General features: G+C 44.0%; 1 protein-coding gene across 5 annotated transcripts in view; it reads left to right on the top strand.

Moving 5' to 3' along the window:
• The window catches only part of LOC109936216 (1-phosphatidylinositol 4,5-bisphosphate phosphodiesterase beta-4-like), a 537830-nt gene that overhangs the window by 9500 nt on the left and 513176 nt on the right, over nucleotides 1-15154 (top strand). For 4 of the 5 annotated variants that reach the window (XM_048601091.1, XM_048601092.1, XM_048601098.1 and 1 more), the window contains one exon: nucleotides 3562-3611. The gene's annotated coding sequence lies outside the window, so the exon portion shown is untranslated. Of the gene's footprint in view, nucleotides 1-86; nucleotides 519-3561; nucleotides 3612-15154 lie in introns of those variants that run through there. The other variant, XM_048601096.1, reaches the window with a different exon arrangement.

The following is a 15154-nucleotide window of genomic DNA, read 5'->3' as shown; positions in this document are numbered from 1 at the left end:
CCCCCCCCCCCCCCCACGTTCTTCACTCCCTCCCGCTATGTCTCGCTTTCTGTCTCCCCGTGAGCTCTGCGGCTGCATGTCTCGCCCCGCATCTGCCGTGCGGCTCTGTCCCCATGCCCCCACTATCCTTTAGCGCTCCCCCCGGGGGAGAGGGGGTCTCCTCCGAAATCCTTTCCCAGCATCTCTGATACACACTGTCTCCTCCTGCACGCACTGGTTTCCACTCTTCCTCCTCATACCCCCTCCTCCTCCTCCTCCAGCTGGGCTTGTGCTTCCCCTTTTTTCCTGCACACTCTCCTCCTTTCTCTCCCGTTCTCCGCACACATCTCTCCCCTGTCCCTCTTCTGCTGCCCCTCTCTGCCTGCTTCATGCCCTTTCTTCCCCCAGCCACGCCAAATTGAGGAATCCACAATCCTTTGTAACGCATTTGTAAGGAGTGGGGGGTGGGGGGCGGAATGTCGTTCTTAACCGGTATCCATTGACTTGGAAAAGTTTAGACTTGAAAGCAGCTGTTCAGAGTTGAGTCCCCTTTCGAGGATGCTGCTTCCTGGTGAAGTGTGAAATGTAACTGCATTGTCAGGAACAAAAACAGAAGTACTGAGGAAGGGTCACCGGACCCGAGACGTTAACTGAATTTTTTTTTGCCTTCACAGATGCTGCCAGACCTGCTGAGCTTTTCCAGCAACTTCAGTTTGTATTCCTGATTTGCAGCATCCGCAATTCTTTCGGTTTTTATTGTGATTGCTACATTGAGTGTAATTGCTGAAACACTAACTCAATAAGAGAGAACGCCGTTATGAATTTTTTTTGCCTATCCTTGTCGTTTCCTGTTGCGGGGGAGACCTGAATTTGGGCGGCACGGTTCAAGAATTAAATGCCTCTCTGTTTTTAGACACGGTTTTTAGGCACAGTCTTGTCTGGGAGGCAGAAATCATACGACACCAGGTTTAACAGTTTATTTGAAAACACAAGCTTTCAGAGTCTCACTCCTTCAGGTGTCAGTGAGAGAGGTAATATCAGACACAATGTGTAAGTAAAAGATCAAAGGGTCACACCATTGATGAGGGTCATTAGTCCTTTAAAACTCCCCAGAAAGTAACAAAAGCTGTGTCACCTAATTAGGTAGAATTTTGATAGACCCAGGGAACTCAGGATTGTGCAGAAAGCAGGCAGGAAAGGAGGGTTCACACCACAAATAGATCTCATTGAGTGGTGCAGCAGGTATACTCTCCTCCCAACTTCTATGTTCCTTTGTCTGAATCTTTTACTGTATCCTTCAAACCTATCTGCAATGAATAAAAGCGCAGACGAGTCACTATGTTTCCAACTTGTGATATTATTATTGGTACCTATCGGACTCTACATCTGCAACTTTGCTTATTCATAGTCAATTACATTACAGTTGAAACAATGTATTCATAATCAAATTAAGCAAATCGGCCTTCAAAGAAACTGCGTCCAGATAACACTGGGAAAAAATAGCATGAAAGGGAAGCTTGTTTCTTTACAAACCGCAATCTGCTTCAATATTTGTTTTAAGTACTCCACTTGCTGGCTTTTCTTTCCGTAAATAGCTGACATAAAAATGCATGCATTAAAATTACTTGCGTCATTTACTTTTGTAATTTCACTTGCAGAAGGTATTTTTGGCTGAGATTGTTTTTTTGGTTTTGTAGTGACGGTTGGAAATGCTATTTTAGAATTTTGTAATCGCCGCAAGTAAAGTTGTTCCTGATTGAAACCGGTGCTAATAATGCTGTCACTGTATATTTAGCATTTTTTGGGGGATTGGTTAAAATTTGCATTGATAAACTGAGGCGTGATCCTTGCACTTGCAGTGTATCACTTCATAGCCAGAAGGTACCAGGCATATCTTGATGTCTACTTTCTGATTTGATAAATAGCGCTGTTGTGTAATCTCAATGAGTTTAGATGTTTCAGTTTCAGTTCGCCCCCCCCCTCCCCCCAACCACGTTGCACACGTTTTACTGCAATTCAGCTTCAAAATGAAATTTTCAAGGGCCCTTCTAGCAATAGGAGCAACTATTTTGGAAGGAGCATAGGAACAGCTGTAGACCAATCAGCCCATCGAGATTTCCCGGCTATTCACTCTGATGACTACTGATCAAAGATTGACTGCCTTTAACCCTGCCTTCCTCGCATCAGAAATCTGTCAATCCCGGGACCTTTGGGTGCAGGTTCATAGTTCCTTGAAATTAGAGCTGCAGGTAGACAGGGTAGTGAAGAAGGCATTTGGTATGCTTGCCTTCATTGGACAGTGCATTGAGTATAGAAGCTGGGAGGTGATGCTGTGACTGTACAGAACGTTGGTTCAGCCACTTTTGGAATACTATACAATTCTGGTCTCCCTGCTATAGGAAAGATGTTAAATTTGAAAGGGTGCAGAGAAGATTTATAAGGATGTTACCAGGGTTGGGGCGGGGAGGGGGGGTGGCGGTTGGGTTTGAGCTTTAAGGAGAGGCTGAATAGACTGGAGCTATTTTCGCTTGAGCATCAGAGACTGAGGGGTGACCTTATAGAAGTTTATAAAGTCATGAGGGGCTTGGATAGGGTGAATAGCCAAGATCTTTCTTTTCCCAGAATAGAGGAATGCAAACCAAAAGAGCATAGGTGTAAGTTGAGAGGGGAAAGATTTAAAAGGGATCTAAGGGGTAACTCTTTTTTCACATAGCGGGTGGGACGTATATGGAATGAATGGCCAGAGGAAGTGGTGGAGGCTGGTACAATTGCAACATTTAAAAGGCATCTGGATGGGTATATGAATAGGAAGGGCTTAGAGGGATAGGGGCCAAATGCTGGCAAATGGGACTCGGTTAATTTAGGATATCTGGTTGGCATGACGAGTTAGACTGGAGGGTCTGTTTCCGTGCTATATGTCTCTATGACTCTACATTTTTATCTGTCAGTGAAGCTCCAGTGTGTTGAGAACAAGCCAGGATAAGTATTTACTAAATGCTTCATAGAGTCATAGGGTTTTAAAGCACGGAAAGAGATCCTTCAGCCCATCGAATGTGCACTGATCATCAAGTAGCATCTGCTGTAATCCCATTTCCTGGCACTTGGTCCATACCCTTGTGTGCTGTGGCATTTCATTGGAATATTTCTGAAATGTTGCCATGATTCTAGCTTTTATCACAATTTCAGGCCGCGAGTCCCAGATATCTGCCAAAATTGCTCTTCAGGTCCCCACTAAATGTCCTGCCCCTTCCCAGAAGTATGTTCATTTCTGCCATTTTATTACAAAATCGGAAAGTGAAGCTCCAGTGTGCAGGCAACAATGCATAATAAGTCTTTAATAAATGTTTTATCTTACTGCAGAGGTGACTCGGGTCATGTTGTCATTGGAAAGGCACATTCTGTGGAATTTGGGATCTGTGTTTTTGTTGGCAGGAGCTCTTACAGGGATAGAAGAAAACTATGTTGTCTTAGTTTCTGTCAAATCTGGCATCCCTTTTTTGTGTGAGATTTATTGCAAGCAGTTGATTTGATGAGATGACTTTGTATTTTCATACCTAAAAACATTACTTTCCTTACTCCCAGGGAAAGAAGACATTTCTTTGCAACAAGAATGAAAAAGTAATTCGGAACTGGTAAGCTATCAGCCATTTTGCATTAGATCTGTGTTTGTGAATGTGCTGTCGCTTGAATCTCCTGCATCACTTCGGCCATTAAAACCTTCTAAACATGTAGCATAAAGGACATAGCTCAACTGTGGTGAATTGTCCTTTTTCTAGAACTGGGCAGGTGTAGATTTCCAATCCCAGTGCAGTTTGAAAAATGAGAGATTCTGCCTGTCAGACAAGTTTATCATCTGCCCCCACGCTTAAATCTAAACAGGTCTTTAAATAAGGTGATTCATTCCAGCTTTTTAACATGCTTTGAATTAACAGGCTCAACTGTAGCTGTTGTTACAGAAGCAGTTACATTGCTTCAATGCAAATCAAATGATGCTTTCAAAGGTACTTTCTGACTTGCTGAACTGTTTGCTTTAGGAGATAGTTTGCAGTTTGGAAGCGCATTTATGTATATTCCGTATTTGTCCCCTCTAGATCTGCTTTTCTTCCCATCCATGGCACAGCATGGTGACACAGTGGTTAGAAGTGCTGCCTCACAGCACCAGGGATCTGGGTTTGATCCCAGCCTTGCGCAGCTGTCTGTGTGGAGTTTACACATTCTTCCTGTGTCTGCATGCATTTCCTCTGGGTGCTCCAGTTTCCTTCCACAGTCCATAGATGTGCGGGTTAGGTGGACAGGATGGGTACATGAATAGGAAGAGTTTAGAGGGATTTGGGCCAATTACTGGTAAATAGGACCAGATTAATTTCGGATACGTGGTTGGCATGGGCGAGTTGGACCAAAAGATCTGTCTCCATGCAGTGCATCCCTATGACTATAAGTTGCCCATGGTATCCAGGGATGTACAGGCTAGGTGGATTAGCCATGGGAAATGCAGGGTCAGGGTAGTGGGGTGGGCTGGGTAGGATGCTGTATGGCAGGTCAGTGTGGACTTGATGTTAACCATGTTAACATTCATCCCCTTGGTAATCAAGAATCTATCTACCTCTGCCTTGAAAATATTTACATATTATAATATTTACGCTGTACATTCTGCATAAGGTTACACGTAAAATAGATGAAGATTATCCTGATATGACTTTTGTATTCTTTGCTGGAATTGTACGATTTTCCTGACCATAAAGTCATAGAGAAGTGCTTGTAACTTGACAGTCAGTCTGCTGTGAAGGTTCACTGCTGGGATCTTTTTTGATGAACTCAAGAGTCGTTCTCGGACCACCCACATGGCATCTCTCAACTCCTGCACTCAGACTGTTTCAATGGGCTTATATGAAGTTCCATGCGCAGGAGGCGAAGAACAAATGATTTGTACAGAACTTCCTCCCGTACCACACCTTGTTTCATTCGCACATTTTGAAGACAACATTTAATTCGTTATTTGCTATATTTTGCTATTTATTTTTAGTGCCGTTTAAAGACTGGGGGGCATTTTCATTTACCAATAGTAATGATTGATCAACCCTTTTCAAAAACAAAATTGTGGCCCATTATCATTAGGTCACTAGAACGCTGATAGCATGTGAAGCATTTCCAGGATCTCCAAAGAGAAGGTCTTTAATTATTGAAATGAGCTTGAGGAGATAGTGAGGAGCAAGCTTCATGTACCATGGTGGTTAGCCAATCAAGTAAATGTCCATTATGTGGTTGATTTGAAGGAGGGAAAAGATGAAGAAGGTAGATCTGAAATAAAAACATAAAGTGCTGGAGCAGTGCACAGGTTGGCCACCCATTTGAAGGCAGAAACAGGGTTAACATTTCAGGTCGAAAGTGACCCTTCTTTGGAAGACTTATCACTTTACATCAGAAGGTAAGTTTGTTGGAATTGACACCGCGCTTGCTTGTACCGTCTATTAAGTCACAAACTGTATTTATCAGGTTTCAGTACACTTAGTTACCAAAACTCAGGGAAATTTGTCTTTTGTTTTAAATACTTGTGTAGCAGAATTGCAGCATGGAGCTAACATTGTCACTGGTGGGCAACTTTGTGGCCAAACGGAAACTATATCCCCGTTGCTTGTTCTGAACTCGGGTGTTTCTGTTCATATACAACCCATGCATACGAAGTAGGTAGCTAGCGCATTGTCCAATGTGCATATTGTGATGCTCTCCCCTTTCACCAATCAGCACCAGGAACCCCAGCATCAATGCCCAGTTTTACCATGCTGTTTCATTCCTCCAAGTACAAAGGACCGTTGGCAACACTTGAAGCTCTCCAGGATAGTCTTGGCTGGCCTGGTGTTGCCTAATCAAGTTCGTGTCCCTGCCTTTATTGAGCTATGCGCTTATTACACTAGTGTTTGGAAATTTTTGTGAGAAACAGAGAAATAAAGAATTGCATTTTTGTCGTACTTTTCATGCCTGCAAGAATTCATAGATTGCAATAAGGATAGTTTCTGAGAGCAGTATGTCGTGGGGTCAACCAGGGAGCAGGGAGCAGGCTTTCTTGGATCTGGTAACAGGAAATGAGGCAGGTCTAATAAATGACCTCTGAGTAAAAGATCCCCTAGGAAGTAGTGATCATAACATGATAGCAAATTTAGTATTGAGCTTGAGAGTGAGAAACTTGGGTCAGAAGCACCTTGATTAACTTAAATAAAGGGGATTAAAATGAAATAAGGATAGAGTTAGCTAAACTGAAATGGGTGGATAGATCAGCAAGCTTGACAGATTAAGCAGTGACAGGCATTTAAGGAGGTAAATTGTGTCTCTCAGCAAACAAATTGCACGAAGGAGGAAAGATTCTAAGAGAAGGATAAACCAACAATGGCTAACCATGTAAATTAAGGAGAGTACTAAGTTAAAAGAAAAAGCGCATAAGGAGACCAAAGTCAGTGAAAGCCGTGAACAGTGGTATAAACACAGAAACCAGCAAAGGAGGACTCAAAAGGTGATAAACACTGAAAATAAACTACGAGAGAAAATTAGCGAGGAATATTAAAATCTGACAATATCAGCTGCTTTAAACACATAAAAAGAAAGAGGTCAAAGTGGACATAGACCCCTTAGAAAATGAACATGAGGAGATGGTTTAAGGAGCAAGGAAATGGCAGAGGAATTAAACAGATATTTTGCATCATTCTTTATGTTGGAAGAACTTCGAACACTTCATTCATACTAAGGAATATGGGGGAGGAATTAAGTACTGTCACCATCGTGAGAGAAGTCGTATTAGACAAATTAATGGGGCAAAAGGCAGATAGTTTGCATTCTATTAATGGTGTTTGGATGAAATTTGGCCACATAATCGTGAGTATATAGGGAGTACATTAGGGGTCTGAGTATACATCCTCGGAGGGCATTGGTGCTGAGGGTTATCACGGAGGAGGTGTTTTTGTCTGTCTTCACTGATTACAGTCTATGGCACAGGAAGCTGAGTTGCAGAGGGCAGAGCTGAGACCTAGGTCTTGGAGTTTGGAGATTAGTTTGTTTGGATTTATAGTGTTGAAGGTGGAGCTGTAGTTGGTAAGTAGAAGCCTGACATGGGTATCCTTATTATCTAGATAAGAACATAAGAACTAGGAGCAGGAGTAGGCCGTCTGGCCCTTCGAGCCTGCTCCGCCATTCAATAAGATCATGGCTGATCTTTTCGTGGACTCAGATCCACTTACCCGCGTTCTCACCGTATCCCTTAATTCCTTTATTGTTCAAAAAAAATCTACCTTTTTTTTAGAAACGTTTACTGAAGTAGCGTCAACTACTTCAATGGGCAAGGAATTCCATAGATTAACAACCCTCTGGGTGAAGAAATTCCTTCTCAATTCAGTCCTAAATCTGCTCCCTCTAATCTGTTCCAGGGATGAGTGTACGGCTAAGGAAATAGCGTCTACTGTGGACCTGTTGCGACGGTAGGCAAATTGCAAGGAATCGAGGCAGGCTGGGAGGCTAGAGTTGATGTGGGCCATGACTAACTTCTCAAAGCACTTCATAATTATGGCGGTCAGAACCATCGGGTGGTAGTCGTTGAGGTAGGCTGCATGGTTTTTCTTTGGTATCAGGATGATGAAGCAGATGGGGGTTCAGATTGTAGCAAGGAGAGATTAAAGTTGTCAGCGAACACTCCCACCAGCTGGTCCACACAGGATCTGAGTGCTCGGCCGGAGATTTTATCCGTGCCCATCGCTTTCTCTGGGCTGACTCCCAGGAAGACCGATTTGCTATCCTACGGAGGGAACAGGGGCACCCGGAGTTGTCGGGGCCGGTGACACCGTACCACTGGCATTCCACTCGAACTGAGCGTAGAAAGCGTCGAGCGTGTTGGGGACGGATGTGTTTTTGTCTACTGTTCTGTTCTGCTTCATTTTGTATCCCGCTATGTCATGTAGGCCTCGCCATAGACGGCAGGTGCCCATTTGGTTGGGTTGGGCCTTTAACTTGGCCCGGGTCTGCCCCTTGACATCTCTAGTGGCCTTGCGGAGGTCTTATCTGGATTTTCTGTATAGGTCTGGGTCGTCTGACTTGAAGGCCGCATGCCTGGTCTTCAGTAGACAATGGATTTTCCAGTTCATCGAAGGTTTCTGGTTAGGGAACACACAGATTGACCGTTTCGGCATGCGGTCCTCTATGCAGTTGCTAATGAAGTCCATGACGGTGGTGGCATACTCGTCTAGGTTGTCCACTGAATTCTTCAATGTGGTCCATTCCACCAATTTCAAGCTGTCCCAGAGTTGCTGTTCCACTGCCACAGACCAGCATTGTTCTACTTTGCATGCTGGGTCCTCACGTTTCAACTTCTGCTTGTGAGCCGGGAGGAGGGACGCAGCGTTGTGATCTGATTTTCCAATGTGCGGACGGACTGTGGAGCAGTAGGCATCTTTGGTTGTGTAGCAGTGGTCGAGGATGTTCAGTCCTCTGGGGCAGAAGACGTGTTGATGATATTTCGGCAGCATCCTCTTGAAGTTTGCCTCGTCGAAGTCACCGGCCACGATGAATGAGTCCTTGGAGAATTTCATCGACAGGGCATTTGTAGCAGTGTAAATTTCATCCAGAGCATTCTTCACTTCTGCACGGGGCCTAATGTAGACAGCTGTCAGGGTGGCAGAGGTGAACTTGCCTGGCCAACTAGTAGGAAAGGACATTTCACTGTAAGATGTTCTAGGTCTGGGGAGCAGTAACTCTCCAGGGTCACCACGTCTGAACACCAGGAGATGTTGATTAGGAAGCAGACGCCACATCCCGTTGCCTTACCCACGGACAGTCGGATGGTGTTACGGTTCCTGTTTTTCTTTGAAGCGTACTGCCTTCTTGTGCACCTGTTCCCAGATCCTGCAAGTATTGAATTGCAGAACAGACTTGAAGGACCAAATGGCTTCCACCTACTCTTATGTCCCGTGTTTGCAGAGTTCATCCTGGCCATCGTCACGTGCCTGGCATTGCTGGCTTCTGAGGAGATGCCACGAGTGCCCAGGCAGTGCAATTGTTCTCTCATGCAAAATGCTAGGGACCAGACCAGCCTCCCTCAGAATATATTGGGGAGATAGCCCAGACTTTTATTTTATTTTGGAGATAAATGTGTTCTTGACATGATTTGATTGGTTTATCACCAAGCTTTAATGAAAAGACACTTTATTCTTACAATTCAATTAAAATGTAACAGAACAAAAAATTTGTTTAACTTTATGCTATTGACACACTTAAGACAATGTATTATTTAACTACTATTCATCAACTGTTCTAATATAGGCAGCATTCCATAAACACACCCTTTGGTAAAACGCAATGCATCAAAATAGTTAGTAGTCTCACGCACTGTCTCTCTCTAGTCCAATAGGAAGAGGCATCGAAAGAAACAACCTTCCCCTTTTGATTTCCAAGAGGAAAACTCAAAGTGTTTAGTCTAGCAGCAGAGAGTGCTCCACTCCACCCCAGCAGCTGACCAACAGAAAATAACAGTTGAGTGCAAAATCAAAGCCCTCAGGGTCTGTGTGAGCCCTGACTGTGTCCATTCATGATTCTTTTGTGTTAGTCTTAAAAAAAACACCCAGGGAGAAATCCAGAGCTGTTTACAAACTGCCTGCTGGGAGGAGACACCTCAACACCACTGTGACAAAACCCCTCTGCAAGAGAACCAGGGCAGAACACATTTCTTAAAGGCACAGTGTCATCAGAAAAGGGGTTTCCATTTCACTCACTGTTAGTCAGGTGCGTGCGATCTCAGATTCTGTTTTCACAACCTGATGTTTCTGTTAGCTAAATATCTGAGGTGTGCATTTTTTTTAATGTTAGAAGGATGCCAGAAAGTGTAAAAGTGTTGATCAGCAATAATTAGAAATGCATATTGAAATTAAACAAAGTGCCTGAGCATATTTGAAAATTCAGTTTCAGAGAGGAATTTGCCTTGTTCCATTTAGGATGGACTGTTAACATTTAAGGAATTGTACCCTAAAATGTGACCGGGGATTAATGAGAGATGATTCAAAGATGTGTTCATCTCTGACCACCCCTTACCACACCCAGTCCTCCAGCAGATCTGCTTCCACAGTCATAGGGACCAGATTGCAGAATGAGTTGTGTCTGCAGTGTGACCTAATTCCACAGTGATGGGGATCAGATTATCATATTACCTACTGTTTTCTTCTTACACTTTCTCTCCTATCTTTGCCTCTTTAGCTCTCTCTTTCTTTCCATCCCTCTCTCTCTCTCTTTCTTTCCATCTCTCCTTTATTGTCTTTCTCTGTCTCTTTCACTCCTGTCTGTCGCTCTCCCTTGTCTCTATCTCTTCCTTGTTTCGATGCCCCCTCTCTATTTCTCTGTCTGCCTCTCTCGCTCTCAGTTTATGTCCTCTCTCTCTCTCTTCACCCCCCCTCCCCTCCTCAATCTCAATCTCCTGTCAGTCTCTGTCATCGATCTTTCCCTCCTGTCTCTCTGTCTCTGTCTCTGTCTCTCTGTCCTGGCTTTCTGTCTGTCTCTCTCTTCTTTCCCTCTCCCTCCTCTTCGACCCCCATCTCACTCCTGTGTCTCTGTATTCCTGCATCTTCCTGTCTCCGTTGTCTGTCTCTCTTTCTCTCTCTCCCTTGCCCCACTCTCTCCCTTGTCACTAGCTCTTTCTATCTCTCTCTGTCTCTCTTTCTCATTGCCTCTCTCTCTCTTCATCTCCTCTTTCTCACTCCCCGTCTTTCTCACTTGATTGTTCTCGTGTTCCTCTCCCTTGTTCCTCTCTCTTTGATCTGTGCTGACTGTTTTAAGATGCAGGAGACATTTACTGAAATGCAGTTTTGTCAAAATCATTTCAAGCTTCAGTTGCCAATTGGAAACTGTTTGGAAATCTACTTTTTAATTCACAGCTAGATGGCTTTGTGGGAAAACAAATTGATAGCCTTTTGTCCAAAGCTAGAATGGAAGACCTGAAAGTTCTCACCTTTCAGTAACACATCAAGGTAAATAGAACAAGCTGGGGCTCACGGCTGGGTCCTGGAGCAACTCAGTCCGGAAGGGCTGAGTTGTGTGAATTGAAACAAAAGATCTGACCATATTGAATTTTTCTGGAGCATTTTATTTTCCTAATCTGGCTCCACTGAGGGCTGAACTTAATGAGGAGGGGGTGGAATGCAGGAAATCACAAAGTGCAGGATACTTAGAAGAACATTGCTGCTTAAAGACATTTCGCCTTTAGAAACGTTCACCGTGCATCCACACGCATTGGTGATATGTTCAAAATTGGGAGAATAGATGTGTGTGAACAAAGTAAGAGAAACCTATTGTGGAGAAATGAAGTAGACTCTCTGGCCAAGTGGTTCAGTGCTCCTTGCAGCCTGCCCTTGGTTGGTAGAGCCAGCCCTATAATGTACACAAGGTGAGATGTTACCGCAGCACTTCAAGGCTCCTTCTCCAAGAGGTCAGCGTGCAGTGCACATGCAACATGCTGCCTCTCCATCCAGAGCGTGTGCCCACCCTAATCGTGGGCAAGTTGGAGGACCAAGGTCAGCCAAGGGCTGCACAGTGACTCAGTGGTTAGCACTGTTGCCTTCCAATGCTGAGGACCCAGGGTTTGATTCCACCCTCGGGCGACTGCCTGTGTGGAGTTTGCACATTCTCCCTGCGTCTGCGTGGGTTTCCTCTGGGTGCTCCGGTTTCCTCCCACAGTCCAAAGGTGTGCAGGGTTAGGGTGGATTGGCCATGTTAAATTGCCCCATAGTGTCCAGGGATGTGCAGGCTAGGTGGGTTAGCCATGGGGAATGCAGGGTTTTAGGGTGGGTTTGGGCGGATGCTCTTCAGACAGTCAGTGTGGGCTGCATGGCCTGTGGGGATTGTGTGATTCTAAGTGTGTTTGTTGGCTGTAAGGCAGGCACACCCGATGTGGTTCTGGAGTCTAATATTCCCTGTTGTACTTTGTATGCTTTTGACCATGCAAGTGTTAGTCAGTATCCAAAGCCAACCTCCATTTTAATCATGGCTCTCACTTACTGCCTGTGGTGCAACTTGGCACTTGCAAGTCACTACTGACTTTGAAATGATTTGGAAGTTACTAAATGGAACTATTTTTTTAAACTTACTCTTGTACAGCTGAGGGCCCATCAATGCTTTAGCTTCAGGTCTTGGGGGTGACTAAGCAAAGAATATTGAGTGGAAATTTCAATGCGGACTTCCTGCAATGTGTATAAATGATTGGCCTTGAAAAAGAGTGCCACAGATTTTTATTCACATGATCAGAAATATTGTCAAAGGTACTGCACATGGCAAAAAAAAATCCAAGTGTTTTCCAGTTTAAGAGCTAACTTGTACATGAAGCTTCCTTTATACCCATTCACAATAGGCTTTGTCGACTCATGAGCAAAAACAGAAGTTGCTGGAAAAGCTCAGCAGCATCTGTGAAGAAAAATCAGAGTTGATGTTTTGGGTCGGCTGACCCTGCCTCAGAACTGATGGTAGCCAGGAAAATGCACTCACGTACAATTTACAGCACAGAAACGAGCTACTATTCGAAGTATTCTGTTTACTCCTTCACAGATGCTGCCAGACCAGCTGAGCTTTTCCAGCAACTTTTTGTTCCTACTATTCCAAGTGTTTATTTGCACACTGATTATCAAATTTCTTATAATACAACTTTTGGAGTATTATAACCTTTGTAAACTGTTCCACAATGTCCTAAGCTTGTGAAAACTGCTTCATTGCATCCTGAGGTTGTGGAAGGTGCTGTATAAAAAAAAAAGAAAATTCTTTCTCCCCTTTATTTTCAATCTGCCCCACATCACACTGTTTTTCAGGGATGTGTCAGGCTCCCCTTGAATGTGAGGCCTGCTCTCTGTCATCACTGTGCCTCAGGTAAGGGCGGTGTTTGAGAAGGAGAGTCCATTGTGGTAACATCAGCTGGTGCAGGAATTGAACCAGATGCTATTGGTGTCACTCTGCATCACAAACCAACTCCCTGAATGTGAGGTCTTTCCACTTAAAAGTGTTTTGCCTTGAACATTTCTTGGTAGCATTGAGAACATGTCTTGAATTGCACCCTCTCCAGTGTAATCACCTCCCTCCTATAATATGGATTCCAGAACTGCACTCAATATTCGAGCTGTGGTCTATTACATTGTCAATACCGTGCTGTGGGTCTGAAGTCTTGGGGAGAATAGACTGTGTAAAGACGGCATGTTTTCTTCCCTAAAGGACGTTATTGAACCAGATGATCAATAACAGTTTCATGATCACCATTCCTGCCATGAGTCATCAATTACAATTTTCTTTTATGAACTGAATTCAGATTCCACAAGTTGCCGAGTTGGGATTTGAACCACTGTCAACAGCGCATTAGCTTGGCTTTCTGTATTGCTGGTGGAAGTCAACAAAGGTCCTGGGTTATAAGGTGGTTGTGTTGCCCACACTCCCATACTGCAGAGAAAACTGTACTGTCTGCCAATGTCACATTAAAAGACCTCCGAGCTTCTCCTAGCGTTTGCCGATTATGAGTCCTGGGGATCCAGTGGGATGACCACAGGACCAGGCAGGCATCCTCCATGAAGCTACGTCTGCCTGATATTGAAACCCTGCTCCTGAAGAACAAACTGTGATGGATTGGCCATTGCATCCGGATGCCTGAAAGCCATCCTCCCCTCACAGCTCCCCGTTGGCCAAAACTCAAAGGGCGGCCAAAATAATAGGTATAACGATACCCTCAAGGTCACCGGAAAGCACAGAGGCATTGACGCTACTAACCTAATGAAGAAAGCTGCCCACTGTTTGGTGTAGCACCTCTGACCCATCAAGGAACAAGTCACATCTGAACTTGGCCCCGAGGTGGCAGAGGAAGGAGAAGAAAGCCAGCCCACATTTTCCCCCATAACAGCATGCTTCCACTGTGGGGAAAAATCTTGTGGATCCAGAATTGGGCTCCTCTGTCATCCGGACCACCAAAGTCATTCCAAATTCTGAGGGATGGTCGACTAACGACAATATCTCCGAACATATGAACATAAATGGGAAGTTTACGGCAGTTGTTGGGAGTCCAAATTGGAGAATTTCCAATCCGGGAACATCACTCTAAGGATTATAGGAGTTCTGAGAGATGCCTCTCGCTTCAACGAAAGGTAGAAAAGCAAGGTAGCCTTGACTGTATCAGGCTCATCTCAAAACCATAAGTTCTTGGTGACTGAAAGCTGCTACTCTGACTTCAGCAGATCATTTGAGTAGATATATTTTGAACTTGTAGAGTGACAAACTTATGACACCTCTGAGCAATGCTCCATATTCCAGCTAGAAATATCAATCTTATCTTCCTATATGTCAAAATGTTCAAGAACGGGAAAAGGTAAATCTTAAGCTGTACTGATTCTGTCCATTAGGGAAACTTAAGTAGGAAAGTTTATTTTAAGATACAGTGTTGTTGGAAATTGGGAAAGTATCCATAATGAGCATCTGTAAATAAGAGAAATGACATTACTATCTCACAGAATTTGAAAAATTGCACTGAAAAGATACTTTAATGTCCTACTTTCTCTGCTTTTATACTGCAGTTTTTTTTTTAAACTGCATTGAGAACAGACTATGAACTATTTTCGAATGGACAGAGCATTGGTTGACAGTCAGGAAGCAAGGAATAGCCATAAATGGGACATTTTTTAAGTTGGCAAGCCGTGACAAGCATCAAAATGAGGCCTCAGCTATTTGCATTCTATTTGAGTGGCATGGACAGAGAGCCTGAGAGTAATGTAAAAACTGCAGGAACTGTGGAGGCTGCAAATCAGAAATAAAAACAGGAATTTCTGGAAAAGCAATTTTCCGAGGAAGGATCACCGGACCCAAAATGTTAACTCTGATTTCTCCCTACAGATGCTGCCAGACCTGCTGAGCTTTTCCAGCAATTTTTGAGAGTAATGCATCTAAGTTTGCTGACAGCACAAAGCTAGGTGGGAATGTAAACTGTGAGGACACTGAAGCTGCCAGCGGATAAAGCCAAATTTAGTGAGTGGGCAAAAACGTGGCAGATGGTGATGGGGAAATGTGACACTATTCATTTTGGCAGTAAGAACCAAAGCAGAATTTTTTTTCAAAAGGCTTATGAACTTGGCGCTGTCAAGAAAACATGGGTGAATTGCTGCAGTGGTGCACTGGTCATTTCATTAGACAACAA

The sequence above is a fragment of the Rhincodon typus genome, chromosome 9 (assembly GCF_021869965.1).
Source record: "Rhincodon typus isolate 14 chromosome 9, sRhiTyp1.1, whole genome shotgun sequence".
Taxonomy (NCBI): Eukaryota; Metazoa; Chordata; class Chondrichthyes; order Orectolobiformes; family Rhincodontidae; genus Rhincodon; species Rhincodon typus.
The sequence above is the reverse complement of the archived record's forward strand: the minus strand, read 5'-3'. Positions and strand labels throughout refer to the sequence as shown.